Source organism: Ambystoma mexicanum, chromosome 5q (genome assembly GCF_040938575.1).
Source record: "Ambystoma mexicanum isolate Mex_15411 chromosome 5q, UKY_AmexF1_1, whole genome shotgun sequence".
NCBI classification, from domain to species: domain Eukaryota; kingdom Metazoa; phylum Chordata; class Amphibia; order Caudata; family Ambystomatidae; genus Ambystoma; species Ambystoma mexicanum.
In genome coordinates, this window is record NC_090933.1 from 1024200785 (window position 1) to 1024214248 (window position 13464).

Here is a 13464-nt window from a genome sequence, read left to right on the forward strand (position 1 = left end):
TTTGTGCATGCCCCATAGCAGCAGGAAAACAAGTCAACATCACACCAACTCCTGCTATGCCATTGAGCGAGTACACAAGTTTATGGAAGGTGCAAAGGTTATTTAACTGGAGCAGGGACCTCCATTAGAATGAACAATGTGTAAGTGCACTCTGATAATCGCTAGGGCTCCCAACGGAAATAGTGGTCATAAAGTGCACTGCACACAAAGCCATAGGATATGACTTCAGCAAGGGGAATACATTTACTAACCAAATAGCAAGCACAGTCAAACCACATATGAAACAGTCAGTTGTCAATATTGAAGTTGCAAGCATCAGATACAGAAAGAACATATGGAGACTATCACAATGTTCTCTTTAAAGAGATCAGTTGTGGCATTCTTCTAAAAGACATTTGTTTGAAAGGTATTAAAAGTGTATTTCACATGAATTCTACATTGTGTAGGCCAGGTGTTGAAAGGGGGGTGCTAAAGATGGTGAAAAGAGAATGCTATGCCCCAAGTCTTTCACAAATTGCAGAACAGTTCATTTGAAGGTGCTTAATATGCCAGCACCATAACATGGGAAATACAACCACTGTACAGAGGGCATGCCTTTCTCCATGGACCCATTTGTGCAGCTCCAATGTGATGTTTAGTCATAAACAGGCTTAATGTTTAAATGAGAGAAGGAGTGGAATTGCGCGTTACACCATTAGAATAAGTAATTCAATAAACAAAATAGTATTTTTTAATATTGTAGGAAACAGCCGACACGTGTTTCGACACCAAGTCGTCTTGCTGGAACCTTCCTGAAACTGTGTTCTCACTCGAGTTAACGAGCGATACATGTGATTGAGCCAATTGGGCCATACGGACCATTTGACAGCCAATGAAACTTGATTCTTCCTGGTATTACCCGGTTTACATGCACTCGGATGACGTTGTTTATTTGCTAACCAGATCTTGTTACGCCTTGAGAACGACCTTGGTGTTGAAACACGTGTCGGTTGTTTCCCACAAGATTAAAAAATACTATTATTTGAATTGAATTACTTATTCTAATGGTGTAACGCGCAATTCCACTCCTTCTCTCATTTAAACATTATATCTGTACCAACTTGTGTGGATAAGTTGGCAGGAGTTGATCTGCTGCGCACACCCATTCATGTACTTTCATTACTTGCTCGAATTCAACTAGTGATTAATGGCGCACAGGTTCTTTGTTGCGAATCCACAACTTTTGTTCCTTATAAACAGGCGGTTAAACATTATAAAGAATCACTCTTTAATGCCAAAGCCAAAGATTTCAACACAAGAATTCATCAAGCAAAGTCCCATTCCACACAAATCTTCACTATTTTACAGGAGCTGAAAAATGCCCCAGTAAATAGCCAGGAACAAACATGTAACACTTGTAGTCAAGCAATTAATGATGCCTTTATCAGTAAAACTGAAAGACACCAACAGGCCATCAGTGAACAGCTAAAGATTTTCTCTAATAATGCTATGATAACAGAGATTGTGTCTCGTCATGCTCCATCTCCTCCCAAAACCTCCACCTTTAAAAAGATATCAGAGACAGAGGTCCTTGAAATTATTCATAAACTAAGACCCTCCTCATGTAAGGGAGATGTATTTCCGGCCAAACTATTTAAGGACTTTGCAGCGACCCTAGATCCCTGGGTAGTCTATTTTGTGAACCAGTCCTTCGATGAGTCTTATGTCCCAAGTAACATCAAAGAGGCATGGATCACCCCACCTATTAAAACAGATAATCTTGATCCCTCAGTATCCCCCAATATCAACAATGTGTAGAAGAAAATGACATCCTTGCAGAGGAACAATCAGGTTTCCGTGCCTATCATGTCACTGAGACATCTCTCCCGAATTTATAGTCAGGCATTGCTTCTACTATTGAAAATGGTAACCCAGCACTACTCCTTTTGTTAGATCTTTTCTCAGAGTTTGATATGATTGATCATGACTTACTTGCTGAAAGACTAATAACAGTTGGTAGATGCTCTCCTGCCGCAGTAGATTCGTTTAAATCCTTTCTGGGCGTGAGACTGGCAGCAGTTGTTAAGGGGGATTTTACTTCCCTTCAAACTTTGGTGCTATGTGGTGTCCCACAGGGGTCCTGCTTATCGCCCTTACTCTTCAACATTTTCTTCAAGCTATTATGTGATATGTTACAAACCCTAAATTACACAGATGATACCCAGTTGGTTGTCTCACTGTCAGGAGACTATGAAAAAGACGTACCGAGAGTAAGAAAGCTGTTTTCAGCCATACAAAAATCGATGGCTTCAAATCTCCTGGCCCTCAATGAAGCTAAGACAGAACCCATGATAATGAGAAACCCCCAGAGACTAAAAAACTAAAGGATGATTATCAAAGTTTTAAAATGAACAATAACATTATCATTGTATCTGACTCTGTAAAAACACTGGGTATTTTTACATCTATCTTTTCAAAGGCATGCCTCATACCTGTAATATACGTGTGCCTTTTTCTTCAATCTTCTCTGGCAAATTCGCCCATATCTATCTAAGCCGAATCTTGCTGTAATTGGTGGTGCCATAATAAATTCCAAACTGGATTATTGTAATAGTCATTTAATGGGCACCGCGAAATCCAATATAAAAAAAATGCAAACCATCCAGAATGGTGCATTTAGAGCAGTAAATGGGTTTAGCCGACATTCTAGGACCTCAACAGCCTGGAGGGATCTTCACTGGCTCCCAGTTGCGCAAAGAATCAAGTTTAAGGGTGTAGTGATGATCTTCAAATGTCTAACTGGTGCTGTGCCAAAGTATCTTTCTCGAAACATTATGCAAGGCCCCATTAAGAGAAATATGCGTTCCAACAATAACCAAGATTTGCTGCAACTCTGTCAGCTATTAAAAAGAATTGGTAGCACTAACTTCAATTTCTGGGCCCCAACGATTTGGAATGCTCATCCTCTGTCATTAAAAAATGGTGTATCCATCAATCTGTTTAAAAATCAGCTTAATACCCAGCTATTTGATGAGGGTGCAGAGTAAGTTACTATCCCATTTTTTCTGTTTTTTTTGGTAAATCAACCTCATGCAGACCATCCCTTTGTATATATGTTTGTTTATGTCTATGTGTGCGCTTTGAGGCCTTCAGGTGATTTAGCAATATGCAAAAAATAAATATAGATTGATAGATGTTAAACAACATTGAAAGTGGCACACCTGGAGTATTTGCTGGTAATAGTTGAATGGGTAGAAGCATTCCAACTCATATGCAAGACAGTTCTGAAGGCATTAATGCACGATTAGAGCTTTAGGTTTGGGGTGATATTGGGATGATATTGAGTGTCAATAATGATAAAGGGACCCCCATCTTGGGAAATCTGTTTTAGGAACTATGTTTATATTGAATATACAACAGAGGCTCCGTTGCCCTTATCACCCACAATCAGCAGAGTTGGGGGAATGCCAAGATGGGATCCTCAAAGGGAAGACACCCTACACTAGCTTTCATGAACATAAGGAGAACCTCCAATACTAATCACTACAACATACTCACTGGAAGAACAATTCACTTGACAGATTTGTGCTCTGTGATAGTGTCCTTTAGATTTATCAAAGGCTGTCCTGCCGACAATCACCCACAGTGACATCTCCAGAAGAAAATGACAAAATTGTTCAAGCATGTTTCATGTAGTCTTAAAAGGATGTTATGTCCTGGCACTGAATGTGAGATGAAATTGCTGTTAATCACATTCCCCCGACATGAAATGTTCAAGCATGAGTGCATTCCCTGCTTTGGAGTTGCAAGATGGCTTTGCTGTCACTAAGAATTGTAAACAGTCTTTTAAAGTGAGGTAAGCAGTGTTAGTCTACTTGTTCAAGAAACATTTGGACCTTTACATTTGACCATATTTTTGTGATCATTTTCTTGTTAGAAATTCGGTCAAATTAAATATAATTAAATATATATATCTAGTGGGGTAGGGTATTAGGGGCAGTTGCAGTGCCCCCCCCCCCACATTTTCGACAAACAAATGACCAAAACAAAATTCAGTCAAATGTGAAAGGATCAAATATTTTTTACCAAGTAGACGTAAACCAGGTGATCTACTAAGGGATGCCTACATTTGTAGAAACATATTGTAATTTTGGACATTATAGGGCCATATATGTGACAACCTGATGGATATAATCCAGTGGTTATTTGTGATCCGAAGAGGGATTTCTCTACAGGAGGGGTCCGCAACCTCTGGCTCTTCAGATGTTTTGGACTACAATTATCATGATATCTGGCTCTTGACTATGCTATTGAATATGCTGGTTAGGGGTGATGGGAGTTGAAGTCCAAAACATCTAGAGAGGCAAAGGTTGCAGACCCCTGCTCTAGAGCAACATTTACGGTTGAGGCTTTGTGTCTGTGTTCAAACAATTCATTCTCCAAGAATCATACATTTGTGTCAATGCAGTGTCAGAAGAAGATTTACCTTTCACTCACAGAAACTGTGAGTAAGGGACACTCAGTTGGATTTTAATATTAAAAACTGAAGTGGAAATTAGAACAGATTTAATCATTATGCTTTATGTAAACCTCAAAAATTGTTTGACTATGTGAAATATTAACAATATTGTCCTGGATGTGATGCAGCTCGGCCCATTTTCATCTGGGAACAGGGCACCCTAATCTCACTCCTCACTCCTCCTAAACATATAGCTATAACCTCCACGCTCACAGCTATTGATGTAGCTTAGAGTTGTCCGGCCTGGGCCTTGGGGGCTGGAATCCTGATGGGCTTTCAGGATATCCCCCATTGATATTCTTGAGGAACAAAATGTGCATACATTTGTAATCATTGTATGCAAATTTATCTCATGAATATTAATGAGGGGTATCCTGAAAACCCAGCATGGATCCAGCCCTCATGGCCTGGAGATGGACAACCCTGAATTGTAGCTGAATACTTTGCTGCAAACAATTCCAAAATTAGAGGCTCTCCCCTCACACTCTCTCCTCCTACATTATATACTATGCCTATACTTCCATCATCTGCTGGCTTTATCTCCCACTTTATTCGAATTAATACTGGAGAAGTCATATATCTACTGATGAATGATAACCCCTCTTGTGCCCCATCAGACTCTCTTGCTCATCAGCTAGTCAAGCCTATTGCCCTTTAGTGGCCTCTCACCTTGCTGCAGTTTTAAACCTGTCATTTTACTCTGCCTGCTTTTCCTCTATTTTCAAAATGGCCACTGACATACTTCTCCTAAAAAAGCAAGGGGTTAACCCAAACATACCACCTGACATTTTCCCTGTATTGTTCCTTCTGCACTACTGTAAAGTGCTTGAAAGGGTTGTGTACAACCATCTAACACATGTCTTAGTCATCCACAACTTTATGTCCCTCTACAAGCAGGTTTCCTCTCCTGTCACATCACAGAAAATGTTCTCATGAATGTCTCCAACTTCATGCCTCTACTAAGCACTCCAACTATCCTCTACCTTAATTCTCCTTGACCTGTCCACTGCCTTTGACAATGTTGATCCCTTTGATCTCCTTAACCCAGGAAGTGCCACAGGCTAATTAGATCAGCCCTGGTATGAAAATGAAAGTGCTCAGGCTGGTGCTGTCAGCCCTGAGCTCCACCCTCCAGTAGGAGGAGATTTGCTCACTGTTTGTATAGCACCGCCCATTAGTTTCTTTGGAAATGTGCTTTAGACCCCTCCCTCTAATTCCACCCTCTATTCCCACCCAGAGAGTTGACTATTTTTAAATGAAATGAAGGAGGGGTTCACTGTTTTTTTATGCTGCTGTGCTGTCTGTTATAGGGACACACACAGCTATGGGTTGGGTATAATGGGGGTCTGTGTTCTCTACACTGTTGGGAATGAATATCTCACCACCACCTCCTTACCTCAATTGGTTCAATCCGTGTGTTGCAACATGCTGGTGTGGGACGTGATTAGACCCTGCACGTGCAACGAACAGAATCCGAGTGAAAGCAGTTTGCTGCAGTGTAGTGTCCATGGAAATGTGAGGATTGGCAGGATTGACATTGGAGCAGCTATGGTGCAGGTTAGCATGAGACCCACCTGATATACTTCCTCTGGCTGTAGAGACCTAGATCATTTCATAATATCCTTTCTTTGCTGCAAACTGTTTTTTTGCACATTCTGGTTTTTATTTTGTACTCCATGTAGTCTTAAAAAACATGTTTATGTGTTTAGAATGGTGTTTGTATTAGTTGCTGGTGGTGTTTCAGACTACTGCTTATGGTCTCTACTTGCTTTATAGCACTGTAAGGACATGTACAGCAAACCAACCTCTGAAGGGCAGAAGCTGTGAGAAGAAGGTTAACGTCTGAGCTGATGTGACCAGCCGTCTGTTACAAAGTGGATATTATCCCATTAGCACAGCTCATTTCTCTGTCCAGCAGTTTGCAAGATGTCAGGCAGAAATGTGTGCTGGTCACAGGCTGCTCCTCCGGCATAGGCATTTGGATCGCTGTCCAGCTTGCCCATGCTAAGATTGGATCAACCCTGATCGAAACGTGGTTGCTATGTGGCTTTCTTTCTGCCCAGCTGTCTGAAGTATGTGCTTTGAAAGTTTATCATGTTTCCAGGATCAGATGTGCGAGTCTAATTGGTTCACTTGAGGTTAATCAAGACTGTATCTCCCAAAATGCACTTGGTTGTTAAATGAAGCTGAGGAATGGAGTTAAGGAGAGGCGATGACATGGAGTTATTTGGCTTCCTGGATGTAAAGTAATTGTGTCTTTTGGGCCAGTAATGGCATTAAGGGAGTCTGGTGGCTTAATAATACACACGGGTTTGCCTTCAGTTATTGCACAAGACCTTGAGCTGGTTTTTGTTCAGGGGTGAGGGTAGTTTTTCGTACCCTCTGCACACCAAAGGGACTGCCACCGTGCTTTGACTAATGTGGATCAATAACCACATGCACATTTTCCAAAATTACCAAGCACTTTTTGCAGTTGGTGTTGTGGGTGCACATGCTGTACTCTTATTCCCCACTGTCTGCCCTCTGTAAGGGTGGTGACTGCACGTAGGCATGGCATTTAACCATGCACATTGGTATTTTTTAACACAAACCAAACGCTAACTATGGCCTTTGGTGCCTTTGGTGCTGTCCAGTGACCCCAGCCTTTGTCATGACCAAGTCCATGGCCTAAATTGTTATTAAGGTAATCAAACGTTTCATGAGCTAACTTATGAATGATGTTATGTCTAATTCCATTATTGATGTAATTAGTTACATACAATGAAATTAGTGTTGTGACCGGTGATGGCATCAGTGATGCAATTTGTTATGTCATCAGTGTTCTCATACAAAATGTAATTATTGATGTCATCAGTGATGTGATCTTTGATGTCATCATTGTGGTCATAGGCCTGTGCAAAAATGGGCACAAAGATAAGGTGGCTTTAAATGAATTTAAGGGGTTTTGTTTCTTTAAATTCTCAACTTAACATCACTGCAACTAAGGGGTCGATTCATGGAATTAATGTGCACCGAAAATTCCCGCGCAGAGGTGCCAAAACGTGTGAATCGCAGGAAAAGTGCAAAAATCGCAGTGCAAGTGCAAAAATCGCAGGAAAACCAGCGCACAGCGATTCATGGAAGTCTGTGCACGAGAAAAACATTGGATGTGCGCTAAAAATGTGCGCCGCGCACGCCGGCGCACAGGTCACCCAACAGCGTGCGCCACGGACACTGCGAAATCGCACATAGCGCGGCGCACATCACAAAAGTAGGCGGAACACGGGGCGTAATACTCGGAATGGGGAACAACGTGTGAAAATATGGGCGTCACGGGGGAAGTACAGGAGGTAAGTGCGCGGAACGCCCACACGCTCGCCTACAACCCGTCTTCATGGAATAGAATAGGGCAAACCAGCGCACGGTCAAAGACGCGCACAGGGTCAAACAAGTACGCCACAAGAAAGCAGGCGGTAGCGCCCCTGCGACTGAAAAAAATGTGCGCCAAAATGTGCGCTAACAAAAAGCACCCATATACAGCCATGATGAATGGCCCATACAGTGGCCCTCTAGGACAAATGAGGTGCAAAGGGGCACGACAAACACGGACACCCGCTGTGGGAAAAATAGCGTGTGCGCGTGTTCCTGGGTGCGCGGGAAGTTCCACAAGTGATTAGCCTGGGTACGTGTACTTCGGGGTGCGCGGGAAGTTCCACACACGATTGGCCTGGGTAGGTGGGGGTGCGTGGGAAGTTCCACACGCGATTGGCCTGGGTACGTGTACTACGGGGTGCGCGGGAAGTTCCACACGCGATTGTCCTGGCTAGGTGGGGGTGCGCGGGAAGTTCCACACGCGATTGGCCTGGGTACGTGTATTCCGATGTGCGCGGAAGATTCACACGCAATTTCTGCAGGGTACGTGTATTTCGGTGGTGCCGGGGAATGCTACACGTGATTTGGCCATGTGGGTCCCCCCAGGTGTTCCCTCTACACCCTCCACGGCCTCTGCAGGCAGCCCACACCACAGGGTACTACCCTGCACCCCTGCTCATGTCCCACAGGCAACCCATCCACCATGGCCATGCCCACCAGCCAACCCACATGTCACCTTGCACTACTGATCACCAACACATGTCTCCCACCACCCCCACCCCCAGCCACCAGGGGCAGCCTCCACCAGGCCCCCACTCATGTCCCCTATTACCCCCACCCCCCAGCAGTACAGGGGCAGCCTCCACCAGGCCCCCACTCATGTTTCCCACCACCCCCATCCCACAGCCACCAGGGGCAGCCTCCACCAGGCCCCCACTCATGTCTCCCACCACCCCCACCCCCCAGCAGTGCAGGGGCAGCCTCCACCAGGCCCCCACTCATGTCTACCACCACCCCCACCCCCCAGCCACCAGGGGCAGCCTCCACCAGGCCCCCACTCATGTCCCCTATTACCTCCACCCCCCAGCAGTGCAGGGGCAGCCTCCACCAGGCCCCCACTCATGTCTCCCACCACCCCCATCCCACAGCCACCAGGGGCAGCCTCCACCAGGCCCCCACTCATGTCTCCCACCACCCCCACGCCCCAGCAGTGCAGGGGCAGCCTCCACCAGCCCCCCACTCATGTCTCCCACCACCCCCACCACCCAGCCACCAGGGGAAGCCTCCACCAGGCCCCCACTCATGTCTCCCACCACGCCCAACCCCCAGCAGTGCAGGGGCAGCCTCCACCAGCCCCCCACTCATGTCTCCCACCACCCCCACCACCCAGCCACCAGGGGAAGCCTCCACCAGGCCCCCACTCATGTCTCCCACCACGCCCAACCCCCAGCAGTGCAGGGGCAGCCTCCACCAGGCCCCCACCCATGTCTACAACCACCCCCACCCCCAGCCACCAGGGGCAGCCTCCACCAGGCCCCCACTCATGTCTTCCACCACCCCCACCCCCCAGCAGTGCAGGGGCAGCCTCCACCAGGCCCCCACTCATGTCCCCTATTAACCCCCCCTGCAGTGCAGGGTCAGCCTCCACCAGGCCCCCACTCATGTCTACCACCACCCCCACCCCCCTGCCACCAGGGGCAGCCTCCACCAGGCCCCCACTCATGTCCCCTATTACCCCCACCCCCCAGCAGTGCAGGGGCAGCCTCCACCAGGGCCCCACTCATGTCTCCCACCACCCCCACCCCCCAGCAGTGCAGGGGCAGCCTCCACCAGGCCCCCACTCATGTCCCCTATTACCCCCACCCCCCAGCAGTGCAGGGGCAGCCTCCACCAGGCCCCCACCCATGTCTACCACCACCCCCACCCCCCAGCCACCAGGGGCACCCTCCACCAGGCCCCCACTCATGTCTCCCACCACCCCCACCCCCCAGCAGTGCAGGGGCAGCCTCCACTAGGCCCCCACCCATGTCCACCACCACCCCCACCCCCCAGCCACCAGGGGCACCCTCCACCAGGCCCCCACTCATGTCCAACTCATGTCTCCCACCACCCTCACCCCCCAGCCACCAGGGGCAGCCCCCACCAAGCCCCCACTCATGTCTCCCACCACCCCCACCCCCCAGCAGTGCAGGGGCAGCCTCCACCAGGCCGCCACTCATGTCTCCCACCACCCCCACTCCCCAGCAGTGCAGGGGCAGCGTCAACCAGGCCCCCACCCATGTTTACCACCACCCCCACCCCCCAGCCACCAGGGGCACCCTCCACCAGGCCCCCACTCATGTCCAACTCATGTCTCCCACCACCCTCACCCCCCAGCCACCAGGGGCAGCCTCCACCAAGCCCCCACTCATGTCCCCCACCACCCCCAACCCCCAGCAGTGCAGGGGCAGCCTCCACCAGGCCCCCACTCATGTCTCCCACCACCCCCACCCCCCAGCCACCAGGGGCAGCTTCCACCAGGCCCCCACTCATGTCTCCCACCACCCCCACCCCCCAGCAGTGCAGGGGCAGCCTCCACCAGGCCCCCACTCATGTCTACCACCACCCCCACCCCCCAGCCACCAGGGGCAGCCTCCACCAGGCCCCCACTCATGTCTCCCACCACCTCCACCCCCAGCCACCAGGGGCAGCCTCCACCAGGCCCCCACTCACGTCTCCCACCACCCCACCCCCCAGCCACCAGGGGCAGCCTCCACAAGCCCCCCACTCATGTCTCCCACCACCCCCACCCCCCAGCCGTGCGATTTGCCTGGGTACGTGTACTTTGGGGTGCGCGGGAAGTTCCACACGCGATTGGCCTGGGTATGTGTACCTCGGGGTGCGCGGGAAGTTCCACACGTGATTAGCCTGGGTATGTGTACTTGGGGTACGCGTGAACTTCCACACGCGATTTGCCTGGGTACGTGTACTATGGGGTACGCGGGAAGTTCCACACGCGATTAGCCTGGGTACATGTACTTCGGGGTGCGCGTGATCTTCCACACGTGATTTGCCTGGGTATGTGTACTACGGGGTGCGCGGGAAGTCCCACACGCGATTGGCCTGGGTACGTGTACTTCGGGGTGCGCGTGAACTTCCACACGCGATTGGGACTGTGAGAGTGGGATACATGTATTCCAGGGGTGGGCGGGAATATTTACCCGCGACTGTGCCTGTGAGAGCGTGCTACGTGTATTCCTGGGGTGGGCGGGAAGATTCACACGTTCGCCTACGACGTGCCGAAAAATGGTCCAATCCTGAGACACGTACGCCAGCATGAAGCAGGCGTACGTCGTCCCGTGCAGAATAAAAGTGCGCACAAACAACAAACAAGCTCATACGCCAGGATGAATATACCATTCCTAGCAGCAGTGGCCGTGGGTTACCAAAGGAGGAGGAGGATAGTGAGGGCCAGAATTTTCACTCCCAGAACCAGCCTTTTTGGGATGCCTGATGACCAGGTGTATGGAAGGTACAGGTTTCCCCCACACATAATACTGGACCTGGTCAGTGAGTGGGAGGATGACCTCACATCACCCACCCTGTGCTCCCAAGCACTCAGCCCCCTGGAGAAGGTCCTCAATGTTCTGCACTTCTTGGCCACAGGATCATTTCAGCGGACAAGTGCCATAGTGGGTGGGGTGTCACAGGCCACGCAGTCACGCTGTCTACACCAGGTCTTGAACATCATCACTGCACGCCCATCAGTCCGTAGGCACATATACCTGCCCAGGACACCTGCAGAAAGGCAGGCTGCCACCCTCGATTTCTACGGTCTGGCACAATTCCCAAAAGTGCTAGGTGTCATTGACTGCACCCATGTGGCACTACGTTCCCCCAGGGCATCTGAGCACATCTATAGGAACCACAAGCACTGGCATTCCATCAACGTGCAGGTAGTATGTAATGCTAAGGGAATCATCACCTCAGTATATGCCAACTATCCAGGGTCCACCCACGACAGCTTCATTTACCGAATGTCTACCCTAAGCCGGGACCTAGAAGCTGGGCGGCATGGCTTGCTGAGTAGGAATGCCACTGCACATGCATGCATGTCAGATGAAGAGTTATGTCACTACCCCACTAATGATACCCATCACCTCCTCACCAGGGCACAGTGCCTACCCTCTGAGCACCCACATGATGACGCCAATTCGGAACCCCATCACGCCTCCAGAGGTAAGATACAACACAGCCCATATTGCAACCCGGGGCATAGTGGAGCGCACATTCGGAGTGCTCAAGTCACGCTTTCGCTCCCTTGACCGTTCTGGTGGGCAGCTGTTATATGCGCCCCCAGTAGTGTGCAGGATCATAGTGGCAGCATGTGTCCTGCACAATGTTGCAACACGCCGGGGCCTGGCCGTGGACATGGTGGTGCCCCCACATCCACGCCCGCTGTGCATGGGAGGGGAGATGGCACGGGGTGAGGCAGCCCGTACGCAGCTGGTGGCTAATTACTTCACATAGAAATCACACCCCAGTGGAGTGCACACAGGCCTGGCACATACCATCTGATAAGCAATGATGACTCGACCTGACAATTAAGACGAACAAAGGGACTGTCAACTGTCAGAACCATAGCAGCCTGAGATTGTTCATGTGGAAGTGTCACAATGTGTGCATCCCTACCTACACAAACACCACCAATGCAGTGTCATGAAAAGACACTTCCATGCTGCAGAAATGAATACCCACTTGCAAAATACTACATGAAAACAGTGCCATGTCACCCACCCCCTCCCCGGCACGGCCACACAACACACCATGACATGTCATGCAATGTGAGAGGAAAGAAATGAATCCCCACAACATGCCCCAAGTGTCAGCAGCTACAGTGTCCCTAATGGAAACATGTCCACACATGAAATGCTCACAGTAATGCAGGACCTACAACCCACATTACCAAATACTTACCAAGAATACCAATCACCTACACAACCTCCAACCTACCTTAAACATGACATTACAGACTTAAAAATTAGCTAGCCTCACCACCTGATGATGACAGCCCTCCAAACACTTCCAAGTATACAGTGTTAGCGTCACGCAAGAGTGTAGGTGCACTGCTTACAACATGGACTCCAGTTCCAAGGTGGACCTCATTGTGAAGACATGAGGAATGGACCTGCAAATATGGAGGATGAGATGGATGCAGAGGCACATATCAATACACCACGCAGTGTACAATACAACAACAATATGCACTATGAATGTATACACAGTATTGACTACAGACTGCCCACACAGCTCATGGGAGTCCAATGTCACCATGTACGTCAATGTCACTTGGGCACACCCTTTGCAAGCCCATGGAAACGGGAAGCAGGAGGGGTGTGTGTGACGAAAACCCAAGCATCTGAACCAAATCCATGACAAGCCTGCATGTGCCCAGCCACAATGCAGCGTATGCCCACAGGAGCCACACAAGGCAACACATTGTCCCAAAAAAAAAAAAAAAAAAAAATATCAAAAATGGCCATTAATGGGCCCGGGGGGGTTGGGGAGGCCACCCAGGAGGTCCGAGGACAGGGTGCACACCAAAACCCACTTGTGTGGATCTTGCGAAAAAAAAA